At 42.4% G+C, this 17970-nt stretch overlaps 1 protein-coding gene across 2 annotated transcripts in view; it reads left to right on the plus strand.

The window, feature by feature from the left end:
- Positions 1–994: 994 nt before the first annotated feature.
- The window catches only part of chrm2a (cholinergic receptor, muscarinic 2a), a 120688-nt gene continuing 103712 nt past the window's right edge, over positions 995–17970 (plus strand). For both annotated transcript variants that reach the window (XR_007569405.1, XM_050036764.1), the window contains exon 1: positions 995–1175. The gene's annotated coding sequence lies outside the window, so the exon portion shown is untranslated. The remainder of the gene's footprint in view (positions 1176–17970) is intronic.

The following is a 17970-nucleotide window of genomic DNA, read 5'->3' on the forward strand; positions in this document are numbered from 1 at the left end:
TCGGCTTCAGCAGCTGTCTGCACACGCAGAGAGAGGAGGAGGAGGGAGAGAACAATGTATACAACGTGACGAAGAGCAGGACTTCATGGCAAAGATAGTCAACAGGCTCCCTGCAGGGGACTGAGTTCATGGACAGGAGGGAGCAAAGCACGAGGGCGCAGGACATCAATTTAAAACTCTTCTATTGTCTACTTTTAATTGTTTCCATTTGGAATTAGTTGCGAGAGATATATTTAATTAAGTGGAACTGTTTAGTGATTTATTCAGTCTTGCTCCGAGATATTCAGAAGCTGATTTGTCTCCCTCCCACTGGCGGATTGCTCCTCTGTTTGACTGGAAATAGGATTTTGAGAATGGAAATTAAATTTGGAGACTTTTGCGGCGTGCTTTGGGTGACAGGAGTTACAGAGAGCAATGTCCCCTAAACATGTCCATTATATGTGATCTTAAAGAGGTCAAATTTTCAAACATGCACTGGCACATTTTGCTTTCTCCCCTCTCCAAATTTGCGCTCTCCTCGGTGCTGAAAGTGTGCGTAAAGCTGCGGTAAATCTGCCCCTTATTTTCTGAATGGGAACACTCACACACACACGCATAAAAAATCTTGCACTTCTGCCAACAAGTGAAATAAAATGAATGAAATCGTAGTTAAATAGCCTCCAAACGCATTAAATAAATATGAAAGTGCCTTGAACCAAGTCCTAATGGGCTAAATTCCCTTTGAAAATTGGTGGCATATGTCTGATCCCGCTGGCGCGAGGCTTAATTGGTGTATTGGCGAATAATACAATTAAAGGCTCTGAGCGATTTTGATATTTTAAATCACGTGTTGCTGCTGCTGCTGGACACGCTCGGCCTGGTTTCCCCGAATCTAAAAAGCAAATAACGACTGTCATTATCGTCAAAGAAATGCCTGCCTCCTTCTTATAGCTCTTTCTCTCCCTCCCTCTCTCCATCTCTCTCTCTCTGTCTTTCTCTCTCTCTCTCACACACACACACACACACACACTCACACACTCTCGCACACACTTCTCCCCCACCTTCCCACTTTCTCCTGTGCAGCCGAGGCGCTTTTCGTCTCCAAAGCCTGTCTCCAGAAGCATGTCCTCAGACATGCAGCCGCGGTGCGATGAAGCGGACCAAAAGACGCCACCAGCATGACAGCATGAAAGCAGGTAAGCCCATACCTGGATAATCTATCCCCCCTTGTGAAGTGTTTTCTCTCATAAAACGGGGAAAAATATGGGAGTCGATAATTCTCGAGCAGGTTTATTTGCCTGTAAGAGCAGGAGATAGAGCGCCTGTTCCTGCGGCGACTGAGCGAGCGGACAGCAGGTTTCATTAAGCTGTCTTGCTCAAGGACACTCCGACAGAAGGGACTAGTTGTTGGGATCGAACCTGAGACCTCACAGACACGGGACTGTGCCAGGTCGCGCACACAGCCGCGCAGACACCTGTAATCATCATCCTCCGGCGCGTAAAAACACGAAGCTCGATCATTACACTAATATTCCGAGAGGGTTTTCTGACACTCAGTGGGTCAAACTTTATTTCCAGGAAGGTTTAGCTCAACAGAGAAATGCAGATTGTTGTTATGAAGATGTGATGTCATGTAATCGGCGCAGAAAACAGGCCTGCCAATATCTCCTGCTGGGGAAGCTTTGCATGATGAGCGCAAGGACGAAATGTTTTACGCTTGAGCCACAGCTGCCTGTGCCAAATGGCGCACCTTGGACAGAGAGAGCAGAACAGAACTTTCTGTGTGGTTTATGTCATATAGTTTGCGCGCACCTGCAGCTTAAAAATAGTCCCAGAATTATTCTGTAGTGTCGTTTAATGTCATCCGTTCTGTTTTCCAACCAAATACATCCAAGCATCCCGCACCTATGCGCGCTGTCTTCAAATCTCCGCTGCAATAATCACAGTTAACCCCAATTTATCAGGATTTCTCAGCAGCTTTTGTCTTTAAGGGATTTTACCAACTGTGTTTTCATCATTACTTAAGAAACGTCAAATGGTTTACCAGTGATGTTTGCGCTCGTGGCACTCTAATGCGCGTTGGATAAAAGCGTCCTCCGCGTCGTGTCATTCCTGCCGTCATGTAACAGCTGCTTCCTCCACAATTCTCCTCTTTTGATTTTCCATCTGGGCTAAAAACACTTGAGTCTAATCGTCCACACGCAGCAGAGATGCAGATCTGTGTGAGGCTGTATCCGCCAAGGAGCACATTCCTCTCTTGTCTCCTCAATTCGATCACCCACTCTTGATTTCAGCGCCTTTGATCGCCACAGCGAAATGCACAAATAAGCTGCTGCTGCCATATGATTCCTGCGTTTTCAAGTCAATTAAAGAACCAGTCAAACCGCCTACGGAGTGATGCTTTTCTATGTGCGTTAAGATTTACAAACCTAATTAAGGCTGAGAGGTGATTTCGCGTCGCAGCCGCTACCTGCGTAAAAGCGCAACGCCAGAGAAGACTTGAGACGGCGCAGGTTTGTGTCGGATTGTGTTACAGCTGAAGTGTTTTACGCGCAGAGTGGATCTCCCAAATTATGCTCTCAGCTTGTTGCCCATAAATCTGCTGGAAGCTGCTGGACTCGGTGTTGAGAAGGTAAAGCTGTGATTTATTGAGCTACTTTTCCGTTTCCACATTTTGAGGCTGCATGTTGTGTTGTGTTTTAGAATCAGGATGACATTTACTGTACATGTGAGTGGAAAAAGGGGAGTAGATGTTTACTTATGCTATAATTTGGCTGGATAATTCAGTGCAGTGGGGCGACTTGTGATGGATGGATGGATGGATGGAGGCAGTTCTGGTTTTGGATCATTTAACTTCACTGTGACATTAATAAGAGAGTGAGAGTCTGCTTAAGAAGAGCCGGGAAAACTGAAAATGAAAAGTAATTTTGTCCCTGAGAAGGAAAATCAGATTAGGATTCTCCGGATATTTCTGCACTGGCACTAAGACAAAGTATGCTCTGTATGAGCCTCCTTGTTCCCGAGGATGTCTGGACTATTTTTTATAACACAGAGTACAGTGGGTCTGATTATTATTTTGAGTGTAATATTTTATCAGGGGTTATTAAATGAGTATTTACAGCAGGGTCCCAAATAATACTGCAAACACAGTTCACCTGTGGCTCCAACCTGAGCAGAGATTTGATATTCATTTGGCATTTGCTTGTGCAGTGCATGAATGAGTGCTGTGGCTTGACCTTGATTAAGTGGCTGGCTGTAATTGGTTTTGTTTGAAGAGATGGCAGGTAAACAAAAAAAGCACTGATGTTGCCGTTAGTGTCTGTTATTGTGGCGCCGTGTAGGTCGATGCTGGTTTTGTTCTTGCACATTCGTGCACATCTCCAATTGGGAATCTGATTTGGTGCCTTGCCAAAAAAAAAGAGGAGATGATTTGCATTTTGCTTCTGTCTGGAATCCATTATAAAGTTTCCATCACTTCAGCCGCGCACTGGTGTTTTTCAAACAGCCCTGCAGGGGAACAAATTTTTGCGTGCAGAATATTGTTCATCCATCTGGCAAAAAAAACCCTGATCCATATTTGGTATCAAAATGTACCTGCACAGCTGCTGTACTCGAGGAAAAACATAATTTGGTGCTTTTTGTGGGAATGTTAATCTGTGGTGGATACTTGACCATGACTGGGTGCCGTCTGCTGCAACACTTGAACCTAAGGCTTCACAGAGGAGCTATTACTTTATCTGTAGATAAAGATTTCTGACAGCCCATTACATTTCCATAGAGAACACAATGTGCAGGCCCACAGAAAACCTTTAGGTTTCATAAATCACTGGAAACAATCACAGAAGCTCTCAAAGTGCAGCAGGAGTGAACAGTTTCTTTAGATGTGAATAAAAGCCTCTGAATGCACATTGTGTTGTTGCATATTCACATTATAATCATATTGCCCATTGTAGAAATGTGATTGTAATGTTTAAGTGGTAAATCAGTCAGTTCTGTCTTAGTGCTGCCGTGTGGTAACAACTTAAACAAGACTGCTTCACTGCACGACCCACTGCTGTTGTAACAACTCTCAGCTTTGTCAGTATTATTATATACTTGTTAATGTACTCAGCTTTACGCCTCATTTCCACATGACTCTGTACGTATGTGAGTCAACCTGAAGTCCATATGAGAGCCTCCATGATCTCCGCTGTGGCTGCAAAAGTCCTTTAATTTCATTACAGTCAGAAATTAACCTTGAGTGCATTGCTAGAAATAAACTTTTGCAGATTTTGGATAGACAGCATGCACTGTGCCACAGGATATTAGCATAAAGATGAATTAACTAACAAACAACACCATTTATACTTTCTCCTTTTTTTCTTTGTTTTTTTTAAGGCAAAAAATCGACAGTATGTTTAGCTAGCTAACTTTGGTAGCATGCTAGCGGTGTAACTTAAAAGAGTGCATGCATGGTGGTATACGTCTTTTACGAAAATATTTCACAATACCAGCAACACACTAAACAGGCCAATATCCTCACTGAATTGTCGCCATGTATTGTTGGTCCTGTTCTTGTCTCTGTACAGCTGCATGCACAAATTATATAAGCTTAATCGTTCCTCTGAGAACCTCTGTGATTTCCTATTTGTTTGCAAAACTCCTTCATACTCTTACTTTTTTGTTTTTTCCCAGCTCCTGCCTGCATTTTCCTTTAGTACGTTGATAAAAATGAACTTTTGCGACAGATGTTGGACAGACCGTACCAGAATAAGTTAGCATTAAACTGAATGAGCCAATGTTTTGATGAAATTCATACAGCTCTTGTACTGTTCCCATCATCATGCATGACCAGTGAAAATGTATCAGTGAGACTGTAACAAACAGTAAACAGACTTGGAATGTCTCCTAGTTAGCGGAACAAGTTGCAATATCATAACAACACAGCTGGTCAGTGAGTGCTGACGCTAGCCATCAACAGCATAAGGAACAATACACGTGCCGCATCTTTAACCACCTAGAACATGCGAGGTCAGGCGCTGGGTGCTACTCTTGTGCCTTTTTGGTGCCAGCGTTCAAGAGTGCGGCGACAGGTTCCCGTTTATCTGAAACCCTGAGTGCAGAGCTGATCTCCTTCCAGGCGTTGTTTGTAAGTGTGTAGGCCTATCATCTGTGGGACACATGTAAAGCTCTGGCAGCCCTGCACTAACATGACTAACTTCTCCTTCATATTTACCACGGACTGATATTTGTGGAAGAAGGGAAAGATGTCTTTCGGCTGTGATTGGATGTTCCTCGTCACATGACATGCGGTGCGCGCTGCTGCGTTCCAAAAGGTGAACACGGTTTATCTCAAATCGCAGCCGTCGTGCCCTGAAAAATGGGTGCTTTGGAAGGCATGCATGCCGCATGATGTCACTCTAGCGTTTGAGGGCAAGGAAAAAAAAATATTTTAAAGGTGCAAAAAATGTGTACGGCCCCTTAAAAGCAAATGATGCGCTAAATAACATTAGCATGTAAATTAGTGTCATTTAAACACCAAAATTAATCACTGTTAATGTCAGTCTGCGCACTAATGAGCTAACACTGCATAGACAGTAAACCTACATCATTCTTAGATGTTAACTAACATATTAAATAACCAACCACTTGTAGCCATTGCTTTTGAGGGAATAAGAAAAGTGTAAGACGAGGGAGAAACTCTCGTAATGCGCACACAGACTTTGTTTACTACTGGGATTTCTCTACTCCACAGTGCACAGCATATCTCTTGCAGTGTATCAAAATAAAGGTTGTTCTATCAAAATAAAGTCTATTACAAGTTCAGTACTTAAATCAGAGGACAGAAAAGAGCTATTTATACTTTTTTTTGCTAAGGCAAAAGTTTAACGGCACATTTAGGTACCAAACATTGGTAGCATGCTAGCTGTATAAAGTGCATGCAGGGTGGATAATAGTCCAAAATATTTAACAACACTGGCTGCACACTGAACAGGCCAACCTCCTCACTTTAATTGTTGCACATATTCCACACGACTGGATCATGTATCCTTAAGGGTCTGTGAAGAAATGCATTTCCTTACGTTAAAAAACAAGGAGCCTACTCTGTATGCTACACAGAAATACGGACACAACACTGTGGAGATGAGGTGTTAGTTTCCTTGGTACTATTTTAAGGCATATTTAAGTGCTTTAAAACAACTTTTCACATACATCTGAATAAAGGCTTCCACCAGTCTTACCGATGCTCTTGCTTCTGTGCAAGTTTGCAGAAGTTTCTCTGTCTTGTTGCTCTCCATCTCCACTTATCATCCTGTTTGACATCCTGATGGTGATGGATGAGGTTTGGATGCGCCGTGACTGAACAGTTATTTGATGGGTTTTTCAATTTCTGCCAGCCCACTGAGGTTTACCGAGGTCAGACATGTCGCTCCGTGTCTTTTTTCTCCGTCTTCAAGTGCCCTTCCCCAACCCTATTGATATTACATTAGAGATGCAGATATCATAGACTGTGCATAATTCCTTACTGGAGGTGTCAATGTGCCTGACTGTGATAGCAAATGATGGCACGCATCGGTTTGCGCATCACGCTCGGCGAGCAGTTTTCCCATGAATATTGCCTACTGGCATGTTGGCTAACGTAGATAAGAGTAAAATGATGGAGCATGTTCATTCACATATCTGTCTCTCACGTTTTAAGGAGCGACCACAGATTTCTTGCGGTCGTGTTTAAAAGTGATGCTTGTTGCCCCCTGTGGTGAAAACATGACACGGACAGGTATGATCTATGGTTGGGTGTTTGCTGTTTGTTTTCATATTGAAATTATGAGGACATAAACCAACACTGTGCTTTGTTATAGCTAAATGTGTATGCACACACACACACACACACAACAGAAAATATGACTGTTTCTTGGCCACGCAGAGGACAGAGAGAGGAGGAGAGATTGAAGGAGGCGGCTCATGCCAACGCTTCTACCTACCATGAATGCACACATATTCCTAAATCTGTGTTTTTGGCAGTGGTGGAAACAGCGTTTGAGGCGAGGTTGCTTTTGTAAAAAGTTAAATTTAGCCGGTGGGGTGCCTCATTCCATGGACATAAGCTTCTCGGTTGTTGAGCGGCTGCACAGTGCACATTAGTGAATCTGTGTAGCTGGCACACACAGAAAGGAATGTCTAATTATCACGCTTTCAACCGCAGTAGGCTCCTCTATTTGCACTGAGCTCCTGCTCTAATCGCTTTCTTTTGCTATCATTACGCACTTATTTATTTTATTTTTACGCAATTAAAAATGTTATTTTTGCTCCGTGTGGATGAGCTGGGAAGTCCACGCAGCGTCGGCTGGGTGTTGAAGGAAGCTCTCACTGAGTAGAAACAGAAGATTGGCTCGGCTGGTGTGTGGAAATTTGGTGGAGGAGCTGAAATGAGATTTTATGACGGGTGTTTTACATCAGTAAACATGCAGTGTACAAATGTGTGTAGATACGAATACGAATGCATATTCTATTTTTGTGTCTCGTCATTTACATGACCCATCCCTCATGGGATTATTCAGACACATTAACTAACAACCATCCAAATATCCCAGCATGTCTAACAGCACAATACATAAATGTCAACCATACAGAAACATAACAGACTGCTCTCATGCACTGTTGGTACGTACATGAGAAGTACTACACCCCAATCTGTATACAACCCATGTAATAGAGGAGGGGTCATGTGAGAAGTGCACTGACGGGAGTACAGAAGGAAATAATAAAAAGGCTGAAAGTATGTGTAAGAAGACAGGTTTAATGATGAATGCTTGAAACAGCACACGTAACTACGTAACTTTACTTGCCTTAACCTAACCTACATAATCTAATTTACTTATCTTTACTTGCCTAAACTTAACCTACTTAATTTTAATTGCCTAAACCTAAGGACTCCCAACCATGTTTCTTTTCCAAACCTAACCTACATAACTTTACCTGCCTAAACCTAAGCTACATCGATTTACTTGCCTAAACCTAACCTATGTAATTTTACTTGCTTAAACTTTACCTACGTAATTTCACTTGCCTAAACCTAACCCTCTTAACCTAACCTACATAACTTTACTTACGGAAACTTAGCCTACTTAATTTTATTTGCCTAAACCTAATCTACATAACCTAACTTACATAACCTCACTTACATATCTTTACTTGCCTATACTTAACCTACGTAATCTAATTTACATATCTTTACTTGCCTAAACTTAACCAACTTAATTTTAATTGCCTAAACCTAAGGACTCCCAACCATATTTCTTTTCCAAACCTAACTTACATAACTTTACCTGCCTAAACCTAAGCTACGTTACTTTACTTGCCTAAACCTAACCTATGTAATTTTTCTTGCTTAAACCTAGGCTACTTAATGTTACTTGCCTAAACCTAACCTACATAACCTAACCTTCTTAGCCTAACCTACATAACTTTACTTGCTTAAACCTAAGCCACGTTACTTTACTTGCTGTAACCTAACCTATGTAATTTTACTTGCCTAAACCTAACCTACATAACCTAACCTACATTACTTTACTTGCCTATATGTAACCTACATAACCTAACCTACATTACTTTACTTGCCTAAACTCAACATCCTTAATTTTACTTGCTTAAATCTAACCCACCTTACCTAACCTATGTAAATTTACTTCTTTAAACCTAGAGTTGCTCAACCATGTCTTTTTTTTTTCTATTCCTAACCTGCGTAACTTTACATTCCTAAACCCAACCTACTTAACTTTCCAGTAAGTACGTAACGTAACGTAATGTAACGTAACGTAACGTAACATTAAGTGTCTAACATTATTTGTGGGGCGCTCACTCTTTAGATATCATACAAACTGTTGTATGACAATACGTTTAACATAAACATCCAAACAAAAACACGAACCTCGCACAAAGCAGTTGCCAGGGGAAGTATTAGACTCATATCTAAATATGGTTTCATCAGCTAAATGTAAACTGTATCCACATTCAAAGCATGCAGATTTCCACATGCTGATGCCGTATCTTCAGCTAGTGGGACAAATGGCTAGTGTATCCTTTAGTTGTGCTCCTTATCAGATGCTGAGTGATTGTAGAGCTTTACAATATGAAGTGCCACTAAACCACCGTACGAAGTGGCATTGATTGGAAAGGATGGGAGGAGGGAGATTCCTCCTTAAGGTCATTATCTAGCAGACAGAAAGAGTTAGACGAAACAAACCAGTGTAATTGCATTTGTAGCAAAAGACTCGGAATCAATGGACTAAGCACTACTTACAGCATTGTGTCAGCATATTTCATCAACATACAAATGGATTCAGTGACCCTGTAATTGCTCATAAAATCTATTCTATGAAATCAGTTCCGCGGCCCGAGACGATTGTGGTCTGTGTGATCCAGGCCTGGAATTTTGTAATTTTAGGGGCAAAGCCAGCGGGGCAATTTGTATGGGGGCCAAAGGCCACATGACAGGGCATCAAGGCCATAAGTTAACAAAAATGCAATTCTGATTGCAGTCAGACAGATCCATTTCCGTAACAGTGTTACACCACCTCTAGATGAAGGCAAACATTCAAAAGAATAATTTATTATAGAATCTTTTTAATGAAGACATTTTAAAAACGAGTTGGGGTAAATGATATAGGTAGGCTATATGGTGAGATACATTTACATCACACCCATAAGCATGTATGTGTGAGACAGACATTCAGTGTATGTAGTTTACATATTTTGGCCTAAATAAGATCTATGTGTGAGATTGTTTCTGATGGAGAAATGGTCGATATTGAAATTAATAACATAAAAAACACTTGATAGCATTCTGAATTAAATTATTTTCTGGAGCTGATGATGGGAGTAGCAAATGAGTGAGCCATTTCACTCCTTTCTCATCCCTGGTGAGAGATGCACATGCACAGTACCAATCGGGCAGGATGCACCAGATTAGGTGACAATAATGTGACTTCTTCCAATCTTGTTAGAAACTTAAAAACAAGAGCTCTGTCCAGCTTGCATTTACTCGACATATTACATATGTTGATCACAGGTGCATTTGTGGATCCAATCTGAGGTTCTACACTAAAATGAGAGCACTGTTGTTAAAAAATAGTGTTCTATTTCTATATGAATTAGAACAACTTTTTAGTTTAACTTTGACTGTGCATGGTGCTCTGCTGCTCTGTTTGTGCCCAGAGTGTGTTCTGCCGCTCTGGTGCTTGAACGGTATATTCAGCCCATTCCAAAGTCGTCAAATACTTTCACTTTGCCTGTGAGTTTGGTGTCAGACACCAATGCCAAAAGCCACCTTTTGCTGTGGTATGATATGCAGCCAGGTGGCATCAGCTTGTAACGAAGCTGGACAGAACCTTTTGCAGTGTAATGATATACCGCCAACTGGCCAGATGGCACCTGTCACAGTAATGTGTATGCGGACGGGAGGTATGAAATGCCACAGGATGGCTTCAACTTGAAACGCTGCTGGTAACGACATAATATAAGGAGCTTGAAGTACCGTATGAGGCGAGCGGAAGGGGTGGTGGATGAGTCCAACAAACTCGGACTTTGACTCAGGAGCCCAGTGTTTGCTTCCTGTATGAATGTAGAGTCAAACCATGATGTTTTTTTCTATACCTAACCACATGCTTCTGTTGCCTAAGGGCTCATTTATGCTCAACATTAAATACGGATCCGGATACAGACGGAGCCTTCTGTCCGTGCTCTGCGTTCAAATCGTCCGTATTTCTGCACGTTTCCATAAAGCTTACGGATACGGGCCAAACGGAGCAGTACCACCGGGAACCGTGGGGGCAGTGTTGCTGTCACTACCCGATACGTAGCTCTAGTGAGACACGAAGAAGAAATAACAATTCAATTTCTCTCATCGGCAGTACTAGAGAAAAGAATTCTCCGTCCTCCAGTCGCGATGTATTTAACGGCCTCACCGACCACCGCCTCCTACAACGCTGCCTCTGTTTTTGTCTTTTATGCAAGAGGTACATTATCAATATCTCCTCCACAGTCGCCATGTTTGTTTTTGTCATAAACTTTAGATGCTGGGCTGCCCCCTGGTGGATATATTGGTTAACATCCATGCCAACGTAAAGGGCGCATGGAAGTATGTGAGCAGTGACGGTAACATCGTTTGAAATGGACGTATACATTTTCGTACGTAAAGGGAGCATAAATGAGCCTTAAACCTGAGCATGTGCTTTTGTTGACATACTGGCGTTGGTGGCTGCATCCCAGAACATCAACAGCAGACGCAAGATACCCACCGTGAAATATGTACACATGAAAGTCCATAGTCAAAGCGGCAATATGTGATGACTTGGGATGAGAGTGTGTTGGTGTATTTCAATTTACACTCCAAATTTACGGTTCAGTTTACTCGGAGTGACTGTTTAGAAATGCACACATTACTGATTCCCAATCAAGTCCATGTACCAACATTCTGTTGCCAGGGTGGACTTGACAGGAGAGGGCAGAGAGGGCAGAGAAAGAATACAACAAAACAGACAACGGGCGAGGCACCAAGGCCAGAGTGGCTGATGGGCATACGATTTTCAGCAGGGCATCAAGACCATGGCAGTCACGGCTGCTGGTGAAACACTCCTGCCCTGGTTTCTTGTCATTCAGAATGCATCTGACAGCATCAATAGTGATCTACGTGGCAGGCATTGGAAGAATTTGCCATGGATAAATTGTTTCACTCAAGTGTTTGACAGTAAATCGTAGTTCAACAGTGCTGTCATGTCTGCAGTCTTTGGATCAAAAAATCATTTAGCACAGAGTGAGGAGAACATATTTTATTTTCAGTCCCAGTAAAGGCAGTAGTAGCAGTGAGGTGATAGTCACTCATTGCTCACGATTATTTTAAACCTGATTTTTTGGCCACTTGGGGGCAGTGGAAACAAGCTGTTCATATGGTGAACTTTTAAGGCAGTTGTTGAGACTTCTAATAGTTCACAGTGCTAATAGATGACAATTAATTAAACTCCATTTTAGAAGAACTGATCAGATTCAGTTGATGCTGCACTCCAGTTTTAACTCCTTGATGCGTTATTGTCATGTTTTTATCCTGTGATATGATCTATTATTACACTTCTAGTGATGCATATGTTTCAACAGGAGTGCCATACAGCAATTACAAATCAGTTTCATAATGAACACTGTATAAACAGCAAACTGTAGACTGAGCAATTGCTCACAGCAGCATTCTTGTCACTAGAATCAGGAAGTAACTCTTCAGGTGGGCTAAGTGCCCTTGCTTTAAATCAGGTCACCATGGTGATGCTGAATTGCAATCAGAAAAGGAAACTTGAATTTGGTTATATTTTAGAGGCGATGAATAGCAAAGAATGCTGACGTCTAACCCGGGCTTTCACAACACAGTATTAAGTCTCCTGTCCTTCACAGTTGTGTTTTACAGAATTCTTTTTAATGAAGCTGGCTGTATTTTCATCGGTAATGCTACGTTACAGTGCTCGATAATCCTTCCATCGTAGCACTGTTTATCACCACTTAATGCCAGCATAATAGGACCATACATTTCAATCATTGTGAAAGTCTAAACAGCAGCCCAGTTGCGGCAGCGGCAGCAGCAGTTGTAGTACTACCCTCAAAATCTCTGGAGATCCCTTTGAATGTTCTCTGCCTCCAAAAGCCTCAGGTGGTCCTCAGTCTTGCCGCTCATCCAGCAATAATGCCGTGCGGCCATTCCCTGCTCTTAATTACTCTAAACTTCAGTACTAGATAATTCCAGTCTACTACTTCAAGCTCTGGCTCTGTTGTTATCACTGGCTCTATAAAACATTCAGTGTGCCGTCTGCTCTCATCGGACCTTGGCAGGGAGGGCTTATTGTAATTGCCAGCAGGCCTAATTCCTCTATGATGGGAGATTGTAAGACACAAGACAGAAAAAAAACGTAGCTCTCCATCTCACCTACACAGTTGCAGTGCACACACATTTTGAAGAGCGTTTGGTGAGGTGGAAAAAAAGAAAGACAGAAAGTAGGTCTAAAATTACTGTACGTTTCCTGTCTAATTTTTGTGCTGCAACTTTAGCAGCAGGGGGAACGGCTCAGGCTGGTGTCACAAGTTCTTGTAAACGGTGCCAACATGACAGGGTGCCCCTAATATCTCACTGTGCTGCTGCAGATGCTGCTTGTGTGGGTGGTTTTGAAGTAGCCCTGTGTGACTTTTTCTTCTCGTGGGCCAGGAGCACTAACAAGCAATTAGCCAACAGGAAGAGAGCTTGCTATTTCAGGGGGACAAAATCCAAAGCTTACAAAGTCTCAGACTCTCTGACTCTTCTTTTTTTGTTTTGGACACGAGCTTGTTCCAGGAAGCGAAAGCTACCGACACTGATACAAAAACATCTTACAATAATCTGGACAGACACACAGGACTGAGGGGCTCATTTGAACATATTTAAAAAGGAAGAGGAAAATGCCTGAACACTCGAGTGGACACAGAAGCATGACCTTGAAGAGCCCATTGAGAGTTTTGCAGATTTAATACAGATTACACTGCAGTATGTGCGATGCATTAGAACTAGCAAAGCGTTAATCCATCCACTTTTAAGTGCAAGTCAATGAGCTGCTGGCAGCTGACTTCTATTTGAATAGGCAATAAAAGTCAAACTGTACTCCTGAAGGTATTGCTGTCCTAATTACAGGCCTGCCTGAAGCTGATAAACAGAAATGATCGCCAAATGGAGGCACCATGTACTTGACGTCAATAATGAATCACTGCCCTCTTGTACTTGTCATTCTGCCGTTCAGCCTGAATTCAGTTTGTTGGTCTGCTGGTCAGTCTGCACTTTTGGTCCACACCAAATATCTAAAGGAATGCTGGGTGGACTGCCACAAAATATGCTGCAAATATTCATGCCCTGCAGAGTTAACCTTAATATCTTAAGTGATCCCTTAAAGTTTAATGCAACTCCATCACAAAGTCAAAACTTTTAATTTGACCATTAATTCGGTCCGTGACCTGCAAAGCCATTTGCATTCCGACCACAGCTCTACTAGCAGGCTAATGTAGTAAATAAAGATGGTGAACATAGGAAACATTATACCTGCTACCTTCTACAATCAAGGTTCTGCTTCACCATCTGCGTCACCAATTTCCCATCTCCAAAATGTTCATAAGCATGGGTCAAAGTTTGTCCTATCAAGTCTGTTTTTATAAATCACAACTTCTGCATGGAAGGTGGTGTACGCCTCTTTCAGGCCTCGTTTTGTGCGTACGCAATGTTAATAAATAAAACCCCAGGCCCCCATACATAGTGGCTAAACCGTGTTACTACAACTTTAAGGTCCGTCAATGATGCCATTGATGATGCCTTTGGGCCGATGAGTTTTTCTTAAAGATTTACATTGAAAGGGACGGCTGTAAATCAGTAGATACATTCTTTTTAGCATCACAACCTCTGCAAAATTAGTTAGCCTGCTCAGCTGGCAAAATCTCTAGTGTGCTTGCTGTAGGTACCCCTCCAGAATCAGGTTTGGATCTTTAGGGACAGTGTGTCAATTCTTGCTTGTTACTTTGTCCTTTCAAAATAAATTCACAGTGTAGGTGAATAAATGCTATTGTTAGGTTTACTTCCTTAGGTTCAGGCAACAAAAGCATGTGGTTAGTTTTAGACAATGATGTCATGGTTTGGCTTAAAATACTTGTTACTTGACGTACATCACTACCGTAGTTTGCTACACCATCTAGCAAACTATGTTATTTAAAAAACCTGATTGACTTTTGGTTTTGAACCAGACACAAAACAGTGGTCTTGGTTTGTTTGACCCATCCACCTCCAGTTCCTTAAGTAATGGCAGATGCTCAGAGTGTCAAAAATGCCCCACCCTGTGTGTCTAATACCACCACTGCATAGTATCTGAAGCAGTGGGGCACTGACCAGATGAGTTTTTTCCCCGAAAGTATCACTTCTTGAAAATGTTCTAAATTAAATCTTAAGTACATTGGGGATCGCATAATTCAGCACTAACATCTGCCTTCTGCTGGCACAAGCCTGAAATTGCTGCCACAAAAAAATTCTGCTTAACATCCCTTTTAGAAGCACATGGAAGGTTTTCTCCTTCATCAATCAGGTCGCAGATACTTGTAAAGAAGATAAATCTGTGCTTTACTGCATGCTGTAATTACAATCTTAATCATGCTCTGTTAGCAAAATGTGTCCCTTGGCTTCCCGGAGAATTTGAGAAATCTGCTCCCCTGTGACCAACACAAGTCCATTAACCTGAAACCGCCAGTAAAAATGGAACACCAGAATCCCCCTTGGTTTATTTCACAGTGAAAGATATCTCTCCATGGGGGCATTGCAAGGAAGTTCAATTCCTTCCAATAAAAGGAAGGCTATTTAAAACCACAAGAACTCCTCTCTACCTCAGGTTTGATCATCACTAACTTAAAAAAACATGCATTGCTGAAATAGCTTGAGGGTGTTTTCTAGGGTTCAGAAAATGTCTTCTATGCACAAGTAACAATGTGTGCAGTCTACAAATTGTCCAAAACTGTGTCAAACAACCATCCTCTTCACATTCCCAGCTAGATAAAGAACATGTGTGGAATCAAAGCCGATTAGAGCTGCCTCCGAGATGGACGACTTGACACAAAGCTCAATACTGTGTACACACTCAACAGATAAACACAGCCCTGGCCCTGGATATTGTGGATCAAATCAAAAGGTAAACAGACACTACAGCACTAGCTGAGGGAGCAAGGTGGTGGACGAGTGGTGGTGGCTGCTGCGCATCCCATCCTGAGCCAATATTATGTCCAGTGACAATCACTGTCTGTTATTGTTATTGGATTCTGTGTCTCGGTTTATTCCTGCGCTTTTGCAAGTGAGGACCTGTTTATTGCCTCAGGTATAACCAGGTTCATCCTGTGTTTCTTTAATGCCGTGAGGCATTGTAAACTGTAGTTTCCTTTTATGTGGTCAGCCGGTTCAATTTATTGGCTCTGTCCACACTGTCTATTTAAGACTGAACGTGAGAGAAAACCCAGATAATGGTAGTAAATACCACTGTCTAGTCTGATGGCATACGTTGAGTGTCTGCCTTTCCTTCAGAAAAGACAACTGTCATGTTTGTGCAGTGCCTTGGGGGCCCATGGAGGAAATCACTGGAGTATGAAGACATACAGTATTATTCCAAGTTGCACAGGAAACGGGGTCATGAGATACTTTACAGGATAAACATGACCGGGTTATTTGAGAGAGAAGACATAGCCTGAGATTACACGTATAGACACTTGATAAGTGCAGCGTGACCGAGTCGTCTGGGACGTGGATGTCTCATTCCCTTCCTTCAGGCTTCACTTTGAGAAGCCAGTGGACATTGTACTTTATCCAAAGCTCTGTACAGATTCATGGTTTGGCTTGACATTCTCACAGAAGATCCCTGAAGGTCTGTGTAACTCGTTCCAGGTGAATGATTTGACATTTGAGAGAAATGCCAGCAAGAGGGGAAAGTGGGCACTTCTAGGTTATCCCAGCTTGTGTGTGCTGTGAAACTTGTAGGGCTTCCTCTTTGCATTCTGCAGTGGACACGCAGTCGAGTTCTGCACATTTCCCAACCAGTTTTTTTGAACCTCTCTGGCCTCCCGATGAGCCGGCTCGCCGTGTCAGAGCATGGAACCCATCTGAAATGCTGTTATTTGACTTGACAGGAACAGGACTGCCAACAGAGTCCAGAGACTACACTGTGTCAGTGGAGCACAAACAGACTGTGGGATAGATTTACTGTGTGAGGCACCCGCAGCCCCTATGTTCACACCCTCTGATGGCCCTTTTTGACATCCCTCTCGCAAACAGAGCAGTCATGGCAGAAAAAAGGCATGTCTGATCATATGAAAAAACTTGAAGACATGGTGAGATGAGAAATACCCTCTCCAAGTTCTTACACTGTGTTGCTGAACTGATTATTCTGCTCTTACTGACAGTATATGTCAAATAGCATTTTTGAGTATTTATATACAGTCTACTCATGTAAGACCCTCAATTTGATCTACTTGTAACGTATTAAAGGGTAACTTACCCCTTAGATATATTGGTTTTGCTGACCTCCAGTGGTTTCTGGAGGTTTCACTTTGCTGCACAGATGTAGAGGTGTTGTGTGTGGTAATAGGCACACCCATCTGAGATGCAGAAGTACTTTATACTTTAACTAACATAATACCAGACTGAGAAGTATCATCTTAGTGGTTCAAGAGTTCTGAGTTTCACCTCTGACCACACCCAGCATTTTTAATACCTCAGTAATGTCATGGCAAACTGACACACCCTGGAATACATTTCTACATCACTGCAGGAAAGTGAGCAGGTAAACTACTAGAGAAACAAGATTTTCAGCTGATCTTGTTTTAGGTGCCGTTTGTGCGTTTATCTGTTTGTCAACAGGATTATGGAAAAACTATTGGCCCATGAAACTGGGTGGAAGGGTGTAGCATTAGCCAAAAAGAACCTGTTTAATTTTGGAGCAGATTCGAATTATGGGGCGGATAAGCAAATTATTTTTCACTTTGTTGTGCAGTATATGCACCTGGCTCTTACCCCAGATGTCACAAGCAAACATGGAGGTGGCTGAGACAAAATGGACCAGGTGTTTGTCAGGACAGCCTTATCAGGGGTGCTAAAAGCACTAACAGTGCTAACAATGGCAACAGTGCTGGTGCTGACGGAGCTAATAGTGTACTAAGAGTTCGTTTACACTGACCAGGGCGACCATCCCAGCACACCTTATCAGGGCTAGCCCAATCTGGAAATCCATCGGTATTTTTTTCTTCCTTTACCTCTGGAGGCACAGCCCGGAGTTTTTCAACTAACGGAAGTGCAGGGGCCTCGGCGATCGCTCACGCCCTTCACTTCCGGCAGTGCCCCCAGGGAATCGCCGTGTTGTTTACAAATACTTCGGGTAGAAAACCAGCAGAGTTTAGCTATATATCACATTTTTCACGTCACTATATCACCGT

Source organism: Epinephelus moara, chromosome 23 (genome assembly GCF_006386435.1).
Source record: "Epinephelus moara isolate mb chromosome 23, YSFRI_EMoa_1.0, whole genome shotgun sequence".
NCBI lineage: Eukaryota > Metazoa > Chordata > Actinopteri > Perciformes > Serranidae > Epinephelus > Epinephelus moara.